This window comes from Eptesicus fuscus, chromosome 11, assembly GCF_027574615.1.
Source record: "Eptesicus fuscus isolate TK198812 chromosome 11, DD_ASM_mEF_20220401, whole genome shotgun sequence".
Classification (NCBI taxonomy): Eukaryota; Metazoa; Chordata; class Mammalia; order Chiroptera; family Vespertilionidae; genus Eptesicus; species Eptesicus fuscus.
Window position 1 is genome coordinate 61,416,173 of NC_072483.1, and position 12,457 is coordinate 61,428,629.

At 45.7% G+C, this 12,457-nt stretch overlaps 1 pseudogene; it reads left to right on the top strand.

The window, feature by feature from the left end:
* Positions 1 to 10,687: 10,687 nt before the first annotated feature.
* On the top strand, positions 10,688 to 10,780 carry LOC114230527 (U6 spliceosomal RNA; annotated as a pseudogene).
* Positions 10,781 to 12,457: the final 1,677 nt, after the last annotated feature.

The window sequence follows — 12,457 nt, forward strand, 5'->3', positions numbered from 1 at the left end:
TCGCCCTGGCCAGGCTGGCCGGACCCCATCCATGCATGAATTCATGCACTGGGCCTCTAAAATATATATATATACATACATACATACACACTGAGTGGCCAGATTATTATGATCTCTGAACACATAATAATCTGGCCACTCAGTGGATAGCATCTATAGAAAAGAGAGACAAAGGAGAAGAGGCTGGAAATGGGGTCCAACCATCTAACACGTGGACAGTGCTGCCCAGGGCCACTACTTACGGTATGCAGTTTGCACAGTAAACCATAGGGGACGCCATTTTTATTGTGGTTTATGTAAAGTCTCTGCTGAGGGTTGTTTAATCAGTTAACTGTTTCTGAATATCAAACTATTCCACCTAGTAGCTTAAAGCAGCAACTGATTATTGCTCACTAGTCTCTGGGTCAGCTGGGTGGTTCTGGCCCTGCCTGAGTTCCCTTGGCCACCTGTGGTTGACTCTGCTTCTGGGCTGGCCTTAGCTTCACACAGATGTGTAATTGGAAAAGAGAGGAGAATTTTAATATTATTTTCAGGTCATTGTGGTTATTTTTTAATATTATACCACCAATCTATGTTTTGTGTCTATAGATTTGCCAGGTGGTTTTGATAAACAGAGCAAACACTTGATATACTTTTATCAACCTCCCAAATGTATGTGATGGAACTTTTATTAATGAGTAAAAACTCTGAACTAGACCTCTAGTGGTAATTTCTTAAAGACTGGGTTCAATGTGGAATCTGAAATCATATCAGTGAACTTTTTATATTTGGTGACATTAATATTCATTATTCTGTATTGCACAATGAGTGAATCATTTATTCATGTGTGAATGTGGAACGTTATGCATTGATCATTTGGAAAATATTACTCATTAACTTATGTAAATCTTCCAAATGTTGACACATTTTATTACACAATATAAAACATATTTATTAATATCATTACCAATCTTATCAGAAAAGTTTTTAAGTGTTGGGTAGCTACCAAGCTTATGGTGATAGATAGAGTTAGGTTTTTAAAAATTCTGATTTTCACTTCAACAATAATTTTATCATTGGCAATATATACTGTCAGCATTTTTCCTTGAAAAGATAGGTTCCCTTCATAAATTTTTGAGAAACTATCTGCCAATTTAACTCCGAATAACCATAGTTTGTCAGTTGTTCCTTCAAATAATAATAATGTTCTGTGAAAAAAGAGGCTAGTTCAGCTGGCAACCCCCCCAAAACCACACCATTATTTTTCCTCAAGAAAACCATTGTAGAGGCTGATCTCAGAGATATTGTAGTTGGGTTCCAGACCTCTGCAATAAAGTAAATATCACAATAAAGCAAGTCACCCAATTTTTTGGTTTCTCACTGCACGCAAATGTCATGTTTACACTATACTGTAGCCTAAGAAGGGTGCAATAGCATTATGTCTAGAAGACTGTATATTCCCTAATTTCAAAGCACTTTATTGCTTAAAATGTTAACCATCATGTAAGCCTGTTGGAAAAATTCTGCTGATAGACTTGCTTCATGCAGGGTCACCTCAAACCTTCCATCTGGAAAAATTGCAGTATCATTGAAGCATACTAAACCGAGGTTTGCTGGTATATTTTCTGGAGTGTTTTATGTGTACTTTCCATATTTTAGTCAGAACATCAAAACGATATCTAATCAAAATCTGAAGTGTAATAAAATTAATGTCCAGGACCGTCTTAGGTAAAACTAGTTTTGTTTGTGTCTTTTCTGTGCGTGCCTCCTGGTGATGGATACAATGACACTTAGTGCGCGTTGATGTCCTTGGTTTGATTTGTGTAAGGTACCCACCACCACTTTTGCATCAGCAAAGCAAATGTCAACATAGCAACCAAGGCAAATAACATCTTAGTATTACTTGAAAAGAGTTGTGACTTCTTGAACCTCCTGAGAGGTTTCTGGAACCCCCAAGGAGCCATGGAGCACACTTTGAGAAACACCATAGTAGGATGAGGTTCTTCAGGTCTCCCAGTTCAGTGCCTGGGCTCTTGAACAGGACAGCTCTTCCTTGTCAGGCCAGGATTGCTTTTTTCAGTCTCCCCGGGATAGTGATGGTGCAAAAGCTCTGTGTGGCTCCTCATTCCCTTGGCTGCTATTTTTCCCTGCTCTCTTCATCCATGCCTTTTACAGATGGCCAATGTCTCCATCAAGAAAGTGGCTGAGATCATTGGAGTCTGTATTTTGGGTTTACTTTTCTCTGGGGTCTTGGGCACTTCAGTCCTGGCTGAGCCAGTGGTCTTTGAGCTACAACTTTTGATTCTTTGAACATATGAAACGACAGGAAACTTTTAGTTCTCTTTCTCTCCAGCTCAGCCTCTCAGCCTTTCCGTTTCTCTTCTTGGGAACCAATGAATGCATTGAAAGCAAGTAGCATACAATGCCAGGCTCCCTTGCATGAGTTCCCTTTTCTGTTGGATCTTGGCTCTTGGAGTCCTGGCTATCTGGGTAGGTCTTAAAGCCTCTAAATAGATATTCTTTTCCATTGCTGTTTTACTTCTCAGGAGGTGGATGGATGTTTATAAGCTCTTCCGTCCAGGCTGGAAGCCACCCCTCTTTGTGTCCCTTGCCCCACAGTATTAATCACCCTGTCATTTCATGTCCTTTATTTGCCTGCATTGTTTACTTTGCACTTGGGGACAACACACGGTCTTCGGTGTAGAGAGTGTACTGTTTGTCTTCATGTTCTTATGACTCTACACAGACTCAATAAACATCTCGAATGAATGAACATTTGAATAAATGAACATAGTAGCTCATAGGGCTTTATGATATGAGACCTATTTTAGGAATGGGTTCATTTTGCTGGAGGGAGAGGAAAGGAGTGAACTAATATTTATTGAATGCTGATTTTATATTAGAACATTTTCAAGACACGCTCATATACTGAGCTGGGACTTAATCCGATAAACTGAAAGGATGGAGGCCACCTAAGGCTGGGGAAGGAGACAGGCCTGGTAGCTTGTGTGATGGGACAAAAATCATTCGATAAAGCTCTCAGTCATAGCTTTCCAGCCCGCTGCCCGCTCGGCTCCTTTAGGACAATGGTGATTTATTTTTCTAGCTGCTAACTGTGGGCAGATGGTAAAGAAAAAGAGGGCTAATATGTGTCGGTGTATCATAATAAAGCATGCAGGCCTGTTACTGGAATCTCATTTGAACTATTGTAGAAGGTGCCATAACAAAGAACCAGCAACTAGATAGCTTGAACAGCTAAGTTATTGTCTCAGTTCTGGAAGCTAGAAGTCCTGGATTGCGGCAGGATTAGTTCTCTCTGAGGCTGTTGGGGAGGCTCTTCTCCTCTCGCCAAGCTTCGGGGGGTTGCCCGGGCAGTCCTGGCATATGGAAGCCTTCAGTTCTGCCTTCACCTTCCTGTGTGTGCGTCTATCTCCAAGTTCTCCTTCGTATAAGGACACCAGTGCTGTTGGAGAAGGGCCTATCTGACTCCAGAGTAACATCCTCTCAACCAATCACATCTGCAAGGACCCCTTTTCCTAATAAGGTCACATTCTGAGGTCCTGGGGTTGGAATTTCAACATATGAATTGGGGGGAGAGGGGAAAAATTCAACCCATAACACCTACTTAACATTCCCTTATGTTCTAACCCTATAACCTTATCCTCCGTGTGTGTGTGTGTGTGTGTGTGTGTGTGTGTGTGTGTGTGTGTGATTTCATTCATTCCTTATTATGTACAGCTGGGGACACTAGGAATCTAGAAAGACAATTTCCAACAGGATCACTGCCCTCAACAAGCTTACATTTTATCAGATACGCAATAAGCTGCTATGCAGATGAAAGATGATTTCATCTAGAAATCACTGTGGCCTAAAAGAAAATGGAGTAATTGAATGAAGTAGAGTCTGGCTGGAGGTGGGTGGTGGTGTACTAATTAATAGGGTTTATTTGGGAAGCCCCCTCTGAGGAGGTGAGGAGGTGAGGGTTGGAGGGAAGAGTGCTCCAGCAGAGGGCACTGGCCAGGCCAAGGCCCTGGGGCAGGACCAGCTCCGTCTCTGTAGGAAACAGCAGCGGGCATGGTTGGAGGGTGTGAGAAGTGGCGAGAGAGGCAGGAGATAAGCTGCAGGGCAGACCATGGTCCGGTGCTGTAGGCTCTTAGGGACCATGGCAAATGGCATGCTATCTTCACTGGAGGGGCAGCCCTGGGAGGGGGTAAGCAAGCGTGCTGCAGTTTGCCTTGGGAACTATTTTCGGAAGCTTCTTTGCCTGTAACCAAGACAGACGACAGTAGGCAGGTCACAGTTTTAGGGGCAGTCTTGGACTGAAATAGAGGTGTCTAATTCTCCTGCTGTTCACAGAAGGCAGAGCCCGCCTTCCTCCTCTCCCGGGATGGGAGAGGACCTGCGTACTGTACGCAAAGTCCCACAGGCTTTCCATATACAGAGCAGCAAGGCTGTGGTATCTAAAGTCCTTTCCCATCTGAAGCTTTCTGCGTGGAAGACAATACATTTCCCATCCCAGACTTTCACTCCTGTCACCACCCTTCATTGGCTTCCCCCAGAAAAACGGCCGCACGTAGGAAATGAGCTAGCATCCAAGAAAAGGCGGCTCAGAGTCACCAGACGGCTGGCGCAGCTTCAATCTGTCAACCTTGTGACACAGTGACATTGGAAAACACACCTCTTCCCCGAATCACCCTCCAGCTCGCTCAGCCCTCGTAGGGGATGAGTGAGACTTTCCCGTATGGCCTCGGAACCCAGACAGAGCTTCCTCACTGAGCGGGTGGCTGTGGCTTTGTGCCTCCCTAAAGAAAAGGAGGCTGGTCTTTGATGTCACTCTCATAAGGGCGCGGCCTGGACATCCCAAAGCAAGGACTCTCACTAGCACAAGAAAACCACGCAAAGCCCTGAGCTCTGCCCAAGGGCTTGTGTAAGAAGGGAAGCCAGCTCCGCCTCCCATTCTTCTAACATCATTTGACCCTCGATTTGAGAGGATCCACTCCCCACTGAAATAGAATACAAGCCACTTATGAAATTTAAAATTTTTTAATGGCCACATTTAAGAAGTTTTTTGAAAGCAGGCAAAATTCATTTCAGTACTATGTATTTCATTTCCTCTAATATATCCAAAAGATTATCTTTCATTATGTGGTCCATAGAAACCTTTATTAATGAGACCTTTTCCATTTACCTTCTACTATGTCTTCAAAATCCTGTGTGTATTTCACACTCACAGCGCCTCCCCGGGGTGGACAGCCACATGGGCGGGTGGCTGCCAGGCGGACCCAGTTGTCTCGGCTCCTGAGCCCTTTGTGTCTGAGCTCCTGGAGGAAAGTGGAATAGGAATTCGCCAGCCTAACGTAGGAATGTCTGTCTCCTCAGAAGAGCACCCCTCCGTTAGGGGTCTCTCTTCCTCCCACTCCAGGCAAGTGGTGTTGCTGGGGCAGCCACGTAGAGTACCCACACCTCTGGCCTTAGTGACCAGTCTAGCGATGGCACGTGACCTCAGCTGCTCAGTCAGAGTCCTTTCCCGTGATTTTAAAAACTGAAACTGGGGAGAAATCTGTCTTGTGTGGTCAGGAGGTGAGGAAGCTGCAAGGCCTATGCCAGACAGAGTGCTCAGAGGTGGGCAACAGACTTCCAGGGCCGGCTGACCAGAGGGAATGAGGCCAACCCAGAAAGAGACACAGTGTGTGTGTGTGTGTGTGTGTGTGTGTGTGTGTGAGTGAGAGAGAGAGAGAGAGAGAGAGAGAGAGAGAGAGAGAGAATCTGAAGGCAGTGGAGCTATTGCTGGCTTCCCTCCCTAGGAGTTTGTGAGCTGTTAATTTTCCCTTTCCACTTAAATCAGAGTTGGATTTTGTCCCTTGCAAGACCTGGGCTTGTATATTCTTATTTTTTTTTACAAAGGTGAGGCTGGTTGTGCATCAGTTTCTTGGGGCTCCACATTTTGAGGAGCACAACTCTCTTCCCCAAAAGCCCTGCCTTCCTCCAAAGAGGGAGGCTTGGAGAAGTAACGGTCATTGTTGCCGTAGATGGAAGCATGCAGGGTCAGGGCTCTCTCACAGCCAGGCAAGGTCTGTGCGCAGAGAGAACGCTGGCCAACTTGAAAATGGCAGCGTGGATGCTGGGACTCAATGTTTCCTGCCCCCACGCTCTGCTTGCAGGGAAATGGCGCTTTTCCTTCCTCCCGCTCCAGCACGCTCCTGAGCAGTGATTTCTTATAGCCGAAGGCAAAGTGTTTTGTGAAGTGTTTACTTGCTTAATTAATAAAACCCTCTCTAAACTCAGCTGTTTTGTGCTTGAGATAATTTTAGCTTCTAACTTTTATTAAGTTAGAAATAAACATGTCACTCGACGTATAATCACTGGGGCAATAAGAGCAAATTACTTATTCACGTTCTTCCTTTTGGACTTTTCCAATGCGATCCTGTCTAACTCAATCGGTAACTTTGAAGTCAGAACTCTATATACCACCCAGCAGTGCTTGGCTGCAGAAACCCCACGTTCCCTGTGCTACTGTATCCAGGGACCCACACAGTTGTATATTGTACTGTTCTAAATACTGTTCGCAGCTTCCTCTCTGGAACATGCAGATCCTAAGTAGCCATTCAATTCTTGCTGCCTTTGAACATTTGACAGCCTGGTTCCATGCTGGCCGTGCAGCTTAGACACTGAAACAGAGACTCCGCCATCATTGTGTGGGCAGCAGATAAGGAGAATACAGACACCAGAGCAAATGAATGGAGGATCCTGGGAGTTACGACACGGGAGATTCAGACGACAGCCTCAGTTGCTCCATTTATTTATTTATTTATTTATTTATTTATTTATTTATTATTTCTTTATTGATTGTGGTATTACATATGTGTCCTTATTCCCCCATAACCCCCCAACCCCCCATCCATGCCCTTACCCCGCTGTTGTCTGTTTCCTGGATGGAGCTGGAGAGCATTATGCTAAGTGAAACAAGCCAGGCAGAGAAAGATAATTATCACATGATCTCGCTTGCTCCCTTTAAGAAACATGGGCCATCTTCGTCTGCAAGGACACTTGAAAGCATTCATAGGGCTTCCACTCACCTTGTGAGAATGGTTCCTGGGCACTTCACATGTATTGTTACGATCGTGTGTGGAATTTTTTTTCTCCCGTTACTTTTTCTGCCGTGTTATAATTGGTGTAAAATAAAGCTATTGATTTTTTATATAGATTTATTTTTGTAAGCTGGGCACCTTATTAAACTCTTTCATTGTGTTTTAAAATTTGGTATTAGCTTTTCCACCGCAAGCAATTTCCACTGACCTCCGGATGATGGTCTCTTTCCAGAACGGCCTTGTCTCTCTGATCACGCCGAGAGTAAAATTAAAAACAAACAAACCCACTTTAGAGGTAATTCTTTGTTCCTTGCAGCAAATCCACGTTTCAGGGAACCTTCGTTCTAATGCATCAGAATCATGCCCTTCTCTTGAACTCCGTCTTTTTGTGCTTCCGGTGATGCCCTCTGGTCCTGCTGACCCAGGAGGCCCGCGCTTGCCCACAGCAGGGCTCTGAGGCCGAGGCCTGTGGTGATTTACATGTGCACGTGTTCAAATCTTCAGTCTCAGGCTACAAAGATGTTGGAGAGGGCGGTTTTGGTGAATGGGGAGGTTCCCAGCTGTAGGAGCACCATTCCTGCCCATTTTATTTAAGTGCGCTCTTTAGCCTAATCGCTCGTCTCTTCCCTGCTTCCCTGCCGGGCCTGATGACCATTCCAAACTGGGTGACTTGTCAACACCATTGGAAAGAGGGCTCTAGTGGAAGCCAAGCAAACCCACTTGTGATGAACACAATAAAGAAACTACTTAATTCTACTAGAAGAGAATTTCTTTTGTTTGTTAATCCTCACCCCAGGTTGTTTTTCCATTGAGTTTTAGAAAAAGTGAAAGAGAGGGGGAGACAGAGAGAAACACTGATGTGAGAGAGACACGTCAATTAGTTGCCTCCCACATGTGCCCCGACTGGGGCTGAGGATCAAGACTGCAACCAAGGTACATGCCCTTGACTGGAATCGAACCTGAGACCCTTCAGTCCGTGGGCCGACATTCTATCTGCTGAGCCAAACCAGCTAAGACTAGAAGCCTGAATTTCTTGAGAGGCTTTATTGGAGGGGGTGGGGGGAGAAGAGGCCCAGAGAAAAAACAGCTAGTTCTCATTTTGGGCCACTTTTTTGAAAAATATATATTTTTTATTGATTTTTAGGGAGAAAGGGAGAGAGAGAGAGAGAGAAACGTAGATGAGAGAGGAGCATTCATTGGTGCTTGCATGGCCCCCAGGGGGGATAAGGCCCACAACCTGGGCATGTGTCCTGACTGGGAATCCAACTGGTGACCTCTTGGTTTGTGGGTCAATGCTCAACCACTGAGCCACATTGGCTGGACAGGGCCACTTTCCTCTTGAGATCTTATTTATCTGAAGTCAGAGCCCACAAAATGGGGATTTGAGTGAATCCTCAACAGTTTCTTATTATAAACTAGAGGCCCGGTGCACGAATTTGTGCAGGGGAGAGGAGTTCCTCAGCCTGGCCTGCACTCTCTTGCAATCCAGGACCCCTCGGGGGATGTCCAACTGCCTGTTTAGGCCCGATCCTGGCCTAAACTGGCAGTCTGACATCCCTCTTGCAATCCGGGACCACTGACTCCTAACCACTCGCTCCTGCCTGATCACCCCTAACCACTCTGCCTGCCTGCCTGATCACCCCTAACTGCCTCTGCCTCAGCCGCCACCACAGCTTCGTCTGGAAGGACGTCCAGAATGACATCTGGAAGGTAGTTCGGCTATCAGTTCTAATTAGCATATTATGCTTTTATTATTATAGATGGGGCCCATGAGGAGAGTGAGAGTGAGAGTGGGCTGGTTGCTAGTGCGTCCAGCCAATCACCTCGCAAAGACTTACACAGACACAGGTGTTTGTCTGAAGGTGGATTCATTCAGCCAGTGAACGGTGGGCCAAGCTTGGTTTGGGGGACATACACATGAATACGACAGTCCCAGCTCCTCCCCAATGGGGTTTGCACTCTAGTGAGGACAGACAATAAACAAAGCACAAAGGAATGTTTAATTATCACATGCATTGATTGCACTTATTAAGGTCCCAAAGAGAGGGGCAAGAAGGAAGGTGATGAGTGATGGAGGAAATGACGCTCATTTCCCATGAATAGCGTCACCTACCATTTTTCTAGGCCAAGCGAATATGACCACACAGATGAGATGGGGGGACAGGACCTCATCCCCTGGTACTCCGCTGTCTGGTTCCCAGGTCCCTGTGTGCTGAGACCACAGAGAGAGGTGGGAAGAGGTCTGGTCAGTCTCCTGGGAATCACCTACTCCCCCATCCCTTGCTATTCCGGGGGCCTCAGGGTTGGGGGTATTTATGATTGTCTCACTGCTACTTGGTTCCTAGTGGCTCTGCATTTTCCTGTTTCTATCTCACCCAAACACGCTGCCCCAATTTTTCACACTGAAATCTAATCATGGCCAAAGTAATTTGAGATGAAGCAGAAAACCTTTTTTTTTTTTTTTTCTCAATAGAAACTGAATTCTTTGTGGCCTGTGCTTCCATAAGGAAGCTCAATTTTCTTGAATATAAATAAATGTTATGTGATTATATGTATGAAGCCTATGCTACAGCTTATAGCAAAGTAGTGTACATCATGTGTTAGAAGGCAAAGAGCATCAGTCCCTGTTTCCAAGAATGCACAGCTTTTATCTCATTGGAGTTGAACACACCCAACACCCTGCTCTCCAGCTCCCTTGGGTCCCTAAGGACCCTGCGTGAGTGACAGTTCCTCCTGAGGCCATCCCTTCCTTGCCCACCCCAGGACAAGTCAGGACTGCTTGCATCCTGGGACACCCCCTGCCCCTTCTCACCCGGTGCTTACTTCTGCTTGTAATGACACTAGTACTTATGGGTTTATTTGTTAAGGCTTGTCACCTCTCAAGACTGCAAGGTCCACAGGGCCAAGGTCCTGTTGGTTTTGTCACCTACCACCTTATCCCTCATGGAGGATCTCAGTCAAATACTTGTTAAGTGAATGAATGAATGAGTGAATGAACAAATGAATGGTCACACTGCTGACACCATATCAACCCCATTGCTAAGTGCCTTTAAAAGCCTCCTGTTTCCCTTAAGGCTCTGACCTGAGTCTGGAATCTAAGCTTCATACCTATTTTTCCAGCCTCATATCACAGACCCCCACTTTCCCACCCCAGCCCCACCGAATTGCCAGTGTCACTCAGCCTACCCACAATTTTCTGGAAGAAACATCAATTGCCTGCCTTCTGCACACGCCCTACTGGGGATTGGGCCCACAACCTGGGCATGTGCCCTGATCAGGAATTGAACCAGTGACCTCTTGGTTCATGGGTTGATGCTCAATCACTGAGCCACATGTGCCACACAAAACCTTTGTCATTTTTTAAAGGTCAGCTCCAATTCCACCTTCTGTGGTGACGTCTTTCCTGCTTTAGCAGTCCCTAACATCTGCTTGCAATGAGTCTGTGCTTCTCCTGCCTCACAGTATACCAGGGGCTTTCATGTCTCCCTTTCTCACTGGACTGAAAGGGGAATCATCTCTTAGCTGTTTTTATAATCTTTGAAGTTTGTAGTTCATAAGTGTGCTAAAGATATGTTTGTCGAGTTCCTGAAAGCACCGTTTAATTAAAATACGGTGCTCTGGTGGTCGCTTCGGCAGTACATGTACTAAAATTGGAACAATGCAGAGAAGATTAGCAAAGATGACAAGCAAATTCGTGTGTGTTCCATATTTTTGCGAGGATGTGTAGAAAAGGGAACCCTTGTGCACTGCTGGTGGGAATGCAGACTGGTGCAGCCACTGTGGAAAACTGTATGGAGTTTCCTCCAAAAATTAAAAATGGAACTCGCATTTGATCCAGTGATTCCACTTCTAGGAATATATTCCAAGAATTCAGAAACACTCACCAGAAAGAATATATGTACCCCTATGTTCATAGCAGCGCAATATACAATAGCTAAGATTGGGAAACAGCCTAAGTGCCCATCAGCATATGAGTGGATTAAAAAATGGTGGTATATCTACACAATGGAATACTACGCTGCTGTAAAAAAAGAAAGAACTCCTATCATTTGCAACAGCATGGATGGACCTGGAGAGCATTATGCTAAGCAAAATAAGCCAGTCGGAGAAGGATAAATATCACATGATCTCACTCATATGTGAAATCTAATGAACAACCTAAACCGATGAACAAAAATAGACCCAGCGACATAGAAACATCGAACAGACTGCCAAACCTCAGAGGGAAGGTGGGGGTGAGGGGGAAGAGATCAACCAATGAACTCATATGTGTATATGCATAACCCATAGACGCAGACGATGGGGTGGTGAAGGCCTAGGGACAGGTCAATGGGGGGAAAAAAGGAACATGTGTAATACTTTCACCAATAAAGATTTAAAATAAAAATAAAATACGGTGCTCTGCAGTTACAGATTCTGTCTGGTAGATCTTTGTAAGTGGGTATTTTTCAGTATAAAGCTACTGCAGAGGGACTCTCTCTAAATGCTGGGCCAATTCCCCTGGGGCTCTCCATCAATCATTTACTGGTGGGGACCTGGTGACGACAGCTGCAGGGAAAAGCAAGGAGAGCCAAGAAGCAAAATTCTGCCGTAGGCGCTCAGTGGCCTTTGCGCAGCCTGGTCTTTGCAAGTGAGAGACAGAGGCACAATGCTGAGACGATCGGCTGCTCCCATTTATTTTACATTACACGTTAGGAGCCAGAGAGAAACAGCTCCGCTCTTCATCGCAGCATTACTGGGTTATGGAAAGATAATCACAATTGTTTAAGAGACACAGCGGCTTCTATTTTGGTCCTGGCACAGGAAATTCAGCCTTTGTCCATTTTTACAGTGTGATTTATGTGAGCTTAAAAATTCATAAGGCAGGAGCCAACCTCGAGCAAATATTGTTTTTTTGCACGAGCCAATTCAAACACTCTCTCATCTCAGGTTTCCTGGTCCAAGGTGTACAGATTCCAAGTGCAGCTGCGGCTAGCCTATTTGATCTACTGAAGGTCAGTCGCCTTTGCTGTGACCTAGGGTTGGGGGATGGGGAGCGGTCCCCCTTTCCGAGCACTCTCTGCGTCAGGTGCCTTATGTTCGCTATTTTATGTAATCCTCGGTCTCTCCATGACAGAGGCCCAATTATCTTAACTTTTTGGAAACAGAAACTGGGACAGGTTCAGGCACCTGCCCGAGCTTGTACCGCTGCTGGCATGACTGCCAGGCAGCGTGCAGGGCTTGCCACTGCCCAGGGGACAATGGGGATGTCGCAGCTCATTACTGGCCATCCCGATGCCCGTAGGCCGAGGTGCAGAGGATTCCGGTTTGCATTGCATATCAACCCAAAGACTCCTAATAGGAGGCTCTCTATTTTCTGCTGAGGACACCACACCTGGCCCTGTGCTGTG